The sequence below is a fragment of the Lithobates pipiens genome, unplaced genomic scaffold, assembly GCF_037356315.1.
Source record: "Lithobates pipiens isolate NorthernLeopardFrog02 unplaced genomic scaffold, aLitPip1_a1.2 Scaffold_3, whole genome shotgun sequence".
Lineage (NCBI taxonomy): Eukaryota > Metazoa > Chordata > Amphibia > Anura > Ranidae > Lithobates > Lithobates pipiens.
This window is the reverse complement of record NW_027507790.1, coordinates 233,465,451-233,477,393: the sequence shown is the minus strand read 5'-3', so window position 1 is coordinate 233,477,393 and position 11,943 is coordinate 233,465,451.

Sequence of the window (11,943 nt, the reverse complement as noted above, 5' to 3'; positions counted from 1 at the left end):
AGGGGTGGGAATGGGTAACAAATACGCCCCTAGCGTGGCCAAGATATTCCTTAATAAATGGGAAAAAGAGGAAATCTTTGGTAAAAGCTGACCACAGATGTCGCTATATAAAAGATTTATAGATGACATACTAATAGTATGGAAAGAGGACCAGGAGCAATTAAGGGAGTTCATCAAACATATAGGGGCTAATAAATATAGAATAAAATTTACAGTCAATGCATATGAGTAAACTATAAATTTCCTTGACTTAGAGATTTAAAAAAATGGAAGCTATCTAAATACAAAGACGCACTTCAAGGACACCGACAGAAATGGATATATCCCTTATACTAGTTGTCATCACCCACAATGGAAAAAAGTTATACCGAAGGGACAATTTATTAGAATAAAGTGCAACTGTATTCTCATTGAGGATTATCATACACAAAGGAACACGCTAATTGAAAGATTTGTTGAAGAGGGATAAAGGAGAGAGGAAGTGGAACACACTAGAAATAAGATAGAACTCCTAGATAGAGATAATATGCTCAAGGAAAAAATGAAGGATAAACAAAACCAAAACGAAGTACCCTTTATCACGGGATTTAACATTGAATGCATAACACTAGAGGGAATTAAAAAAAATAGAATTGGGCAATTAAATGTGGGAATCCATACTTAGGAAAAATCTCACCTTCCAAACCTAAATTCAGTGATAGAAGAGCTAGGAGAATTAGGGATGGTATAGTTAAGAACGTACCAGATCCACCTAAAAAGATGGTCACATTCTTTGACCCAGAAGGTTTCTTTAGATGTGGCAAATGCAAGCCCTGCAGGAAAACTAAAGCATATAACAAATATAAAGAAGGGGTTCAAACATCATAGTGTCTCAAATCACTTTAGAATCAAAAATAACAAGGACCCACAACACTTCAAATTCTATGCCACTGACAGAATAGATACACATTGGAGAAACATTAAAGTGGTGTTCCACACACACAAAAAAAAAATGATTAAGATTCCTAAAAAAAAAACAAAAACAAAAAAAAACATTTAGAATTTTTTTTTAAACTAACCTCTAAATGCCTGTTGCTAGGGGTCCGTCGTAGTCTGCCTCCTTCAGTGCCTGGGCTGGTGACATCAATTCCCCTTGGCGCAAGAAAGGCTCATCTCTGCCCCCTCCCTCCTGTCAGTCATCTGGGACACGTGACAGGTCCCAGATGACTGCGCAGCCAATCATGGCATGTGGTGCCGCTTGCGCATGCGCAGTGGGTGCCCGGCTGTGAAGCCGCAGCCGGGTGCCCACAGTTGCAATGCCAGCACCGCCCAGCAGAGGGGGGACGAGCGGGGCTTCGTTCCCCCACATTGCTGGACCCTGAGACAGGTAAGTGTATGATTATTAAAAGTCAGCAGCTGCAGTATTTGTAGCTGCTGTCTTTTATTTTTTATTTTTTAAGGGGAACTCCTCTTTAACCACTTAACAACCGGCCCATAGCCGAATGACGGCTACAGGGCGGCTGTTTAACTCTGGGAGGCCGTCATATGACGTCCTCCCAGAATTCCGCTCTCACGCGCCCCCCTGGGGCGCGCACTCGAGAGCATCCGTGACCGCCAGGTCCACAGGACCCAGCGCATCATGGATCACGGTAAACGGGCGCTCATCGCGGCCGTTTACCACGTGATCGCTACGTCAAATGACCGACTCTCTGTACCGATCGGTATAGCGGAGGGGGAAGAGATCGGTGTCAGCAGCGCTGTGGGCTGCATCTGCAGTGCCCACATCGCTGCTCACCGAAATTTAACCCCTCAATTCCCTGCCATTACTCTGCAATACCCTGCAATACTCTGCAATACCCTGCAACACTCTGCAATGCTCTGCAACACCCGCCAATACCCTGCAACAATCTGCAATGCTCTGCAACACCCGCCAATACCCTGCAACACTCTGCAATACCCTGAAACACTCTGCAATGCTCTGCAACACCCGCCAATACTCTGCAACACTCTGCAATGCTCTGCAACACCCGCCAATACCCTGCAACACTCTGCAATGCTCTGCAACACCCACCAATACCCTGCAACACTATGCAATGCTCTGCAACACCCGCCAATACCCTGCAACACTCTGCAATGCTCTGCAACACCCGCCAATACCCTGCAACACTCTGCAATGCTCTGCAACACCCGCCAATACCCTGCAATGCTCTGCAACGCAATACTCTGCAACGCCATACTCTGAGATACCCAGCCATACTCGGAGATACCCAGCCATACTCGGAGATACCCAGCCATACCCAGCCATAGTCGGTGATACCCTGCAATACCCAGCCATAGACACCCCCCCTCCCGCCGCCCTCCGGTGCTTCTACCGACTCGCCAATACGATCAAAGCCAGAATCTTTTTTTTTTTTTTTTTCAGGCTTCCCAGCTTAGAGGTGAGATGCGGGGTCTTATTGACCCCATATCTCACTGTAAAGAGGACCTGTCATGCCATATTCCTATTACAAGGGATGTTTACATTCCTTGTAATAGGAATAAAAGTGAATAGTAATAGTAATAGGAAAAAAAACGTATTTTTGGGGAAAAAAATGTCATACTAAAATAAATAAAGCGCCCCTGTCCCCATGTGCTCACATGCAGAAGCGAACGCATACGTAAGTCCCGCCCACATATGAAAACGGTGTTCAAACCACACATGTGAGGTATCACTGCGAACATTAGAGTGAGAGCAATAATTCTAGCCCTAGACCTCCTCTGTAACTCAAAACATATAACCAGTAAAAAAAATTTAAATCGTCACCTATGGGGATTTTTAAGTAGCGATGTTTGGCGCCATTCCACGAGCGTGTGCAATTTTGAAGAGTGACATGTTAGGTATCTATTTACTCAGCGTAACTTCATCTTTCACATTATGCAAAACTTGGGCTAACTTTACTGTGTTTTTTTTTTTTTAAGCACAAAACAGTTTTTTCCAAAAAAAAGCATTCGAAAAATTGCTGCTCAAATACCCTGCGAGATAAAAAGTTGCAACGACCACCATTGTATTCTCCAGGGTGTTTGCTAAAAAAACATATATAATGTTTTGGGATTCTATGTAATTTTCTAGCAAATAAATGATGATTTTTACATGTAGGAGAGAAATGTCAGAATTGTCCTGGGTGCTCCAGAACGCCTGATGGCGCTCCCTGCATGTTGGGCCTCTGTATGTGGCCACACTGTGTAAAAGTCTCACACATGTGGTATGGCCGTACTCGGGAGTAATAGCAGAATGTGTTTTGGGGTGTAATTTGTGGTATGCATATGCTGTGTGTGAGAAATAAACTGATAATATGACAATTTTGTGAAAAAAATAAAAAGTAAAAAAAATCTTGATTTTGCAAAGAATTGTGGGAAAAAATGACAACTTCAAAAAACTCATCATGCCTCTTACTAAATACCTTGGAATGTCTTCTTTCCAAAAAGGGGTCATTTGGGGGGTATTTGTACTTTTCTGGCATGTTAGGGTCTCAAGAATTGAAATAGGCCGTCAGTACTTCAGGTGTGATCAATTTTCAGATATTGGCACCATAGCTTGTGGACTCTATAACTTTCACAAAGACCAAATAATATCCACCAATTTGTACTTATTTTTACCAAAGATATGTAGTAGTATAAATTTTGGCCAAAATTTATGAAGAAAAAATTACTAATCTGCTAAATTTTATAACAGAAACAAAGAAATTTTTTTTTACAGAATTTTCTGTATTTTTTATTTTATAGCACAAAAAATAAAAAACCGAGCGGTGATTAAATACCACCAAAAGAAAGCTCCATTTGTGTGAAAAAAAGGACAAAAATGTCATATAGGTCCAGTGTTGCATGACTGAGTAATTGTCATTCAAAATGTGAGAGCACCGAAAGCTGAAAATTGGTCTGGTTATTAAGGGTGTTTAAGTGCCCAGTGGTCAAGTGGTTAATTTGAGAAGGGAGGTTTCACTTAATGAAACTTATTGTATATTTAAAATGAATTCTATGAAACCAAATGGGTTAAATGTAGAATTAGATGTCAATTGTATTAAGATTTTGTAATGAGTTCATGATTTTTTGATTTAATTTATCTATATTTATTTTTATTTTTATCTTTATTTTTACTTTTATTTTTATTATTTTAATTTTAGTTTCATTTCCATTTTTTTATATTTTATATTTTTTATATATATTTTTATATTCATCTGTTCAATAATGTATTAGATTTAGTTTATACTACATGTCTTTTTGCTGAGACACATCTAAGAAGATATAGCCTTCTGTATAAATCTAATATATGCAAGATATAATTGATGGCACATATATACATATAGTGATATAGCTTTTAACCAGTCTCTAAATCATTTTATGATGTATAGGATTGACATAAGATTGTTTAGGAGTCTATCCAGGGCTTATTTAGAATTAATACACAAAAGTATTTTTGGTTTGGCTGCTTTAATTGAATAAACAAATTGAGGATAGAAAGGGAAAATTACACCAGTAAGCAAATTGGCGGAAAACACACTTCCAGTAAACAAAATGGTGGAAAATAAATTTTTCCAACCAGCTCCCTGATGACGCATTATTTATGTGAAATGCTGAGGCTGGTTGTGAGACGCTGACATAATTTCCTGCCGAATGCAACGTACTTAAAAACGAGGCTTGAACTGCATGCTGCCTCCTAGTAGCACACAGCCATTACTGGATAATATTGGAAAGCTAGAAAGACTCAGTGCCGGTCTAAGGCACACATACATGTGAGTGCAAATCTTTTATATGACCTTTTAAACGATTAAAGCATGGAATTTTGCGCAATGGTGGCCATTTTTCTCTTTTGAGAAATATATTAAGTGGAGGATTGAGAGAGTGGTCTGAGAGTTTGGTGGAGACATATCTATTTACCCACATGGAAGACTAAAAAGAGAGGCTACATACAGGTTTGTTTATTATTACTTTTTGGTAAGCATATTCATTGGATGGTGGTAGTTAATCACAGCACAATTGTGTTGGAAGTCACCATTTGTTCAGCACAGAGGCTTTATTCACTTGGAAGTTATTTTTATATATTTTTAGTATATATGTAATTTTCATTTGTATAAATATGTTTCCTATGGAAAATCATTAGTATAATAACACACTGTTTGATTTAATGGGCCAGCGCAGCTGCACAAACAATTCTTTTTTTTCACATATAGTGTAGCAAGTATATTAAAATCAGCAGTAAAAATACTGCAAATATATTGCACATACATTTTGTTGTGCCCAGACAGGGACCAGCTCAATCAGCCTGCGTTTGCTACAAAACCGCCCCGCCGCTCTCTCCAAAGGCTGGGCATGTGTTCCACCTCAAACTGGACGTTATGTCATCAACACACAGAATTAACAGCAGCAAACTTGACCTCAATGCATTTCACCAATATGGGACTTCCTGAGGAAGCCATATTGGTGAAATGCATTGAGGTCGGGTTGCTGCTGTTAATTCTGGGTGTTAATGATGTCACATTCCAGTCTGACTTTTGATGTGGATATTTTGAAGCAGATTAGAGACACTACTATACATATATTTTGTTTGACATATATTTTTTGACATTAAGTGTACATAACTATTGCATGTAACATACTGTATATCAGGTTGCCGGTTCATTTACATTGTATTGTGTTCACAATTGCAGGGTTTATGAACAGAGAATTGCTCAATTTGGTTAAATAGTCGTTCTCACATTTTGTGCACAATAAGGAGTAGCACCTTACTTTACTTATGTGTACAATTAAATTTGTGGGCTTCTTGATCTTTTCTACTACAGTGAGTATTACAATTAGGACTAATATGTCCCCTAGAATATAACGACTATCTCTTATGTTGTTTATCTTCTTTTTGTGTCATTTTCAGCCCAATTACCACTAGGGATCATGGTCATAGTCTATGTATATAACAAGCACATTAGAATGAGATGGTATTGCTATAAACCCCTACTGTGCCCATATTGACATTTTCTTTCCCTTATATATCTCTTTCGAATATCGCAAAAGTTCGGATGCTTGGGTGATAGAGGATGTGGAGGATGAGGAGGATTTAGCAAAGTCAGTCCACCGCTACCTCTGCATGCTGTTCCTTGCTTGAGAATGGACCACATCCACCTTTGCCTGTGGACACAGATGCTATTGGCCCCTCAGAGTGCCATGGGAACGTCTGCCTCTCCTTGTTGGCCTCCCAGACATGACGGGGGGGCTTATTATCAAAATGTAATAGAGACAGGGAAATGTGTACTTAGATGCACTTTAATAAATGGAAAGTGGTATTTGGTGCAATTTAACTTGAGGACTCACTACACAGGTACACTCCACTGACTCACTACAATATACTGCAGTAAAATTGCACTGATGCACTGCAATATACTGCGGTAAAAGTGCACTAAAACATATTTCAGTAACAATGCCTTGACGCACTTCAATATACTGCAGTAAAAGTGCACTAATGCACTTAAATATATTGCAGTAAAAGTGCACTAACGCACTTCAATATATTGTAGTAAAAGTGCCTTGTCGCACTTCAATATACTGCAGTAAAAGTCCAATAACGCATGTCAATATATTGCAGTAATAGTGCAATACCGCATTTCAATATACTGCAGTGAAAGTGCCCCGACACACTACACTGGCATACTTCAATATACTGCAGTAGACCTGCCCTGACACACTAAACTGACACTAAAGCAGAATGACCAGTGATCATGTACTGTATTTAAGGACTTTGAGGGCTCATCCAAATTGCCAGAGCAGAAGAAAGTGTTGGGTGCCAGAGGAGCAAAGAATGAAGTACGTTTCTCCATTATAGCCCCCTACACTTAACAAGATTAGAGTCTAAAAATGAGAGGCCTACTATAGACGGGGGGGGGGGGGGGGGGCACCAAAAGGGCATTTTTACAAGATCATCAGAGTTCAGCCTTAAAAAAAGTTTTAGTTTTGTAGAGTAGAGAAGGATTAGAACACATGGCAGGTTTTTATTGCTGTCTGTGACCCCATTAGGGGTCCGATGGGGAGGAAGCCCACATAAACGAGGAATAAGGTACAGTAAGTATTTTTCTCTGTTATAGTCTCTTAGATATAATGAAGAACTAAACCTGCAGTCCGCCACTACAAAAACTCAGAACCCTACTACCAAAATAAATTACTTAGTGCTAGTTCTGCTGTTTACATTCTATAACCCGGCTTCTGACCGAAACTGAAATCAGGAATCATTTTAATAAGGTTAAAAAGTGCTTCCTAACCCCTCTGTGATACCACTAAAAGAAGAATTGCAATCACCTTACTGGAGAAAGACAACATAATCACAGTAAGGTGTTCAAAATGCTCGACTACACATGCTCTAGTGCCGTAAGCAGATGTAAAGATACTGCTATCATTTGAGGACTTTGCTGCTAAGGTACAATATGTTTGATGATGGAGGAACATTGTAAAGATGAGGTTAGTTCAACTTTAACAAGTTTATTTATTTTTGGTTGTTGAGTCGGTAGGAAAGAGTGTTTTTTCTGTAATAAACCATTTAGAAAGTGTTGAGAGGAGGAATATATATATATATATATATATATATATATATATATATAAAAAACTCTAGAGCTTTCCCAAAACATTTTTGTGGGTTTTTTCGTTGCATTTTTGAAATGTTTACCTAGAACTACATTATTGTTAAAGATAATAATGACAACCCTTATCATTGAACTGATTGATCTATCTTACATAAATCTATGGTACCACATTTTTATTTAAATTTTATGTTTTATCCTAGAGGAACCCACGTATTTCACCAAGCCCTTTTCCATGCCCGGAAGACAATCCTTGTGCTCTGGAAGTCGCCCAAACCCCCCCTCACACCAGTTATGAAAAATCCTCTTATATTTTAAAGGTATGTCTACCAAAATAAGGGATGCCCAGGAAAATTTGAAAGATTATGGGTGCCATGGTTGGACACCCCTGGCCTCTGTCCGTGTGAACTTGTACAGATGCGGCTACTGTAGTGCCCTGGTCGCCCAACATGACCCATACATGGTCTTCTTGAACATACCTAGTTGACGGATATTTTGGATTGACTCAAATGGTATACCCAGTATACACTCAACTGAGGAAACAAATGTGCTGATAATGTGCTCATTGATGTTATAATACTAGACATTTCTGTCTTTTCTTTATGCTAATGCTTGGTAAAATGCTGCTGTGGAAAGTATTCTTTCTTCCTATACTTTTTGAATGCTGCTGGACTGTATTTGTATTTGACTTTGTTACCTTTAACCTCTCACCGCTAGTGCTACAGCGCTACAGCGTGGATCTACATTGCCGGGAGGCCATCAATAGACGTCCTCCCCTTTGCACGCTCCCCTCTGTGATGACCGAGTCAATGAAACTTGGCCGATCCCAGCCCCTTACTACGTGATCAGCAGTCAGTCAATGACAGCTGATCATGTGATGTAAAAAGAAGATCGGTAATCTTTTTTTTGTGGATCACCGACTTCTGTGTACGGGACATTGGTCCCAAAGAAAAAAAGGCACAGCCACCTTTATCTGTGCCCACCAGTGCCGCCTACCAGTGCCCGCAGTGCATATTAGTGCCCAGCAATCAATGCCCACCAGTGTATATCAGTGCCACCTATCAATGCCTACACGTGCCACCTATCAATGCCCACCATTGGTGCCAATCCATGCCTCATCAGTGCCACATAGCAGTGCTGTCTATCAGTGTCACCTACCAGTGCCCATCACTGCCACCCATCAGTGCCCATTACTGCCACCTATCAGTGCCCATCAGTGCCACCTATTAGTGCCCTTCAGTGCCACCCATCAGTGCCCACCAGTGCCACCTCATCAGTGCCCACGAGTGCCACCTATCAGTGCCGCCTTATCAGCGCCCATCAATGCAGCCTATCGGTAACTATGAGTGTACCCTACTAGTGCCCATCAGTGCAGCCTCATCAGCGTACATCAATAAAGGAGAAAATGTACCTGTTTGCAAAATTTTATAACTAAATTTAAAACTGTTTTGTATTTTTTTTTCAGTCTTTTTTCATAAAAAAAAAAAAACCCCAGAGGTGATCAAATACCACCAAAATAAAGCTCTATTTGTGGGGAAAAAAAATATAAAATGTCATTTGGGTACAGTGTTGTATGACCGCGCAATTGCCGTTCAAAGAGTGACAGCGATGGGCAGGAAGGGGGTTTAAGTGCCCAATAAGCAAGTGGTTAATAAAAAACCTGTTTGATATAAAAAAGTAAAAAAAAAAATTATGTTACAGCTCGTATAATTAAAATAATACAATTATTTTCAAAGACGGTACTATATTTTATTACTGTGGAAATTTCTATAACTTATTATTTAAAGTTACAAAGTTTATCTGCAGTCTATTCAAGGCTGAGGCAATGATCATGATAAAATAAGTACAAACTTGGAATGACCAGCTGTGGCCAGTATGTGTGATTTTAACATTGGGAATGGTCCAGTATTTACTAAGTGGGCACTAAATTTTGTGTGCAAGGGCTGCTTTAGGTTACTTATACAGTATATATCACACAGTTTGACACAAATCAAAGCAATTTACACAAACAAATATCTATCTTTATTTTTATTTTTTTTTAACTGGAACATATCTTTGCATTGGGATATGAAAAATGCATACAAAGATGTACACACTAGTGAACAGATATCACACAAAGCACAACTGACCAACTCATCACTTTTACAGAATTATATTACATAAAGAAAGCATATCCACATCGTGAAAACGTATGCTCTACAAAAATGACAATAAATAAATTACATTATATGCAGACAGTTCTACTTACATCAGTACAATAGCATATTGAAGTTTGTGAAGACCCTATATTAAGACCTCAGAGCTGCACCAGAAATATAAAATGTGCCATTCAACAATAGGGTTTCATATCAACGTTCAATGACCATTGTCTCCTACTTGAGATGTTGAAAGGGGTGAACATGATGACTGAGAATCCAAAGTGTATCTCACAAGCTAGACGTTTTTTTTACATTTTCATATTGTTCTTTATATCAGAGAAAGTCCAACAACAAATGTTCGTTGGAGCATACACAAGGTCGGACTTTCCACCAACAAGCTCACATCCAACATTTGTTGTCGGAAAATCCAATCATGTGTACAGAGCATAAGATCTTGATATATATTCTTGTGCTGGTAGGGGACATCTGATAACCTTTTTTGTAACCTGGGCCCATGCCAAGACCCTCCCTGTATAGAGTCAAAGTAACTGCCAATGCAGAAAATTACTGCCATGACAGTTACAGGGTCTTTGCTGCCAACCCCATTAGAATAAAGCTAGGGTTTACTAGGATGCGCACAGGGCTAGGATGCATGTATATATAAATGTTGGTGTGTGTGTATATAAAGTTTAACATATTCTGAACAAGCAGCAAAATAGCTTTAAAACTGACCATTACTAACATCCACAGCCACGTGCTGAGGAATAATTTATTCTCAATGATCACAACAGAGACTTTGAAGTTGGGTTTCTGTTGGTTTCTAATGTCTTACAACACCTGCTGTTTCTTTACATTAGAAGGCCAGTAGGCTACCATGGAAGAAAAAGGGAAAGAAGCTCAGTGCCTCTATTGTAAACCGTAAAGATGAATTTCTCCACAATGCATATAGTTACAAAGGTGGATAATGAGTTTCTTAATAATGCTTTTACTACTTGTTCAGCATCTGTAAATGCTTTAATATGTATTGTATGGGCACAAATTCACTCTAAATATTTGAAAAATACAGTATATGCTAATCAGTAAACTATGCTAATTAACTAATGTTAAAAAAAACACCACAAGATACCTCCTGTTACATTCATTACCAAGAAAAACATCCTCAGTGACCAAAAAAGACCAGCATACTGGTCAGTATGGTGGCAGTTGGTTAAGCTTAACCATCGAGTCAGGCAGCTCAGGTCTCAGAAACAAAATGTGGAATTAAAGCAAAGAGGGACAAGAAAGAAGCATGTCAGGATGTCTCAAAAAAGCTTCAAATGAATCTGTTGAGAGGATCTACATCTTGTCTAGCTTAATAGACTGGTGTACATTTTAAAGATGAGTTTTAGTTACTTATTTGAGGAGTTTTGATGAAAACATAGGCACATAGGAAAACATGGGAACAGATTTGTACGGTATGTATTTGTGCTCAGGAAGTGAAAAACAAAAAAAGAAACAGCTGTGACCTTGAACCATCTAACTTTATAAACAATTGTTAGCTATTACACCACAAAATAAACTGTATTCAAATTCAAAAGAGGTTCAAGTGAAAAATATACTGTTTTGGTAAAAGAAGCTCAATTTGTGAACAAAAAAAATGTTTGTTAATTTTTATCAAATCTTTGGGGTTTATTTACTAAAGGCAAATAGGCTGTTCACTGTGCAAGGGAATGTCCCCTTAACTTAGTGAAGGTAGTGCAATTTCGCCTTGCAACCAAGAAGAATCAACCATATGCAAGGGAAATCTAAAAAAAAAACAAAAAAAAAACAACAATATTTTTAATTAAACTTGACTGAATAATGGAAGTTAACAGAGCTTTGTTTCATTCATTAACCACTTGCCGACTGTATAACTTATATATATGGCGGCAAGTGATTTTTACCAAAAATATGTAGCAGAATACATATTGGCCTAAATTGATGAAGAAATTCGATTTTTTTATTTTTATTTTTATTGGATATATTTTATAGCAGAAAGTAAAAAATATATATATATTTTTTCAAAATCGTCAGACTTTTTGTTTATAGCGCAAAAAATAAAAACCGCAGAGGTGATTAAAATACCACCAAAAGAAAGCTCTACTTGGTAAAAAAAGACCTCAATTTTATTTGGGTACAGTGTCTCACGACAGCGCAATTGTCAGTTAAAGTAACGCAGTGCAGTAGCGCAAAAAATGGGTTGGTCATGAAGG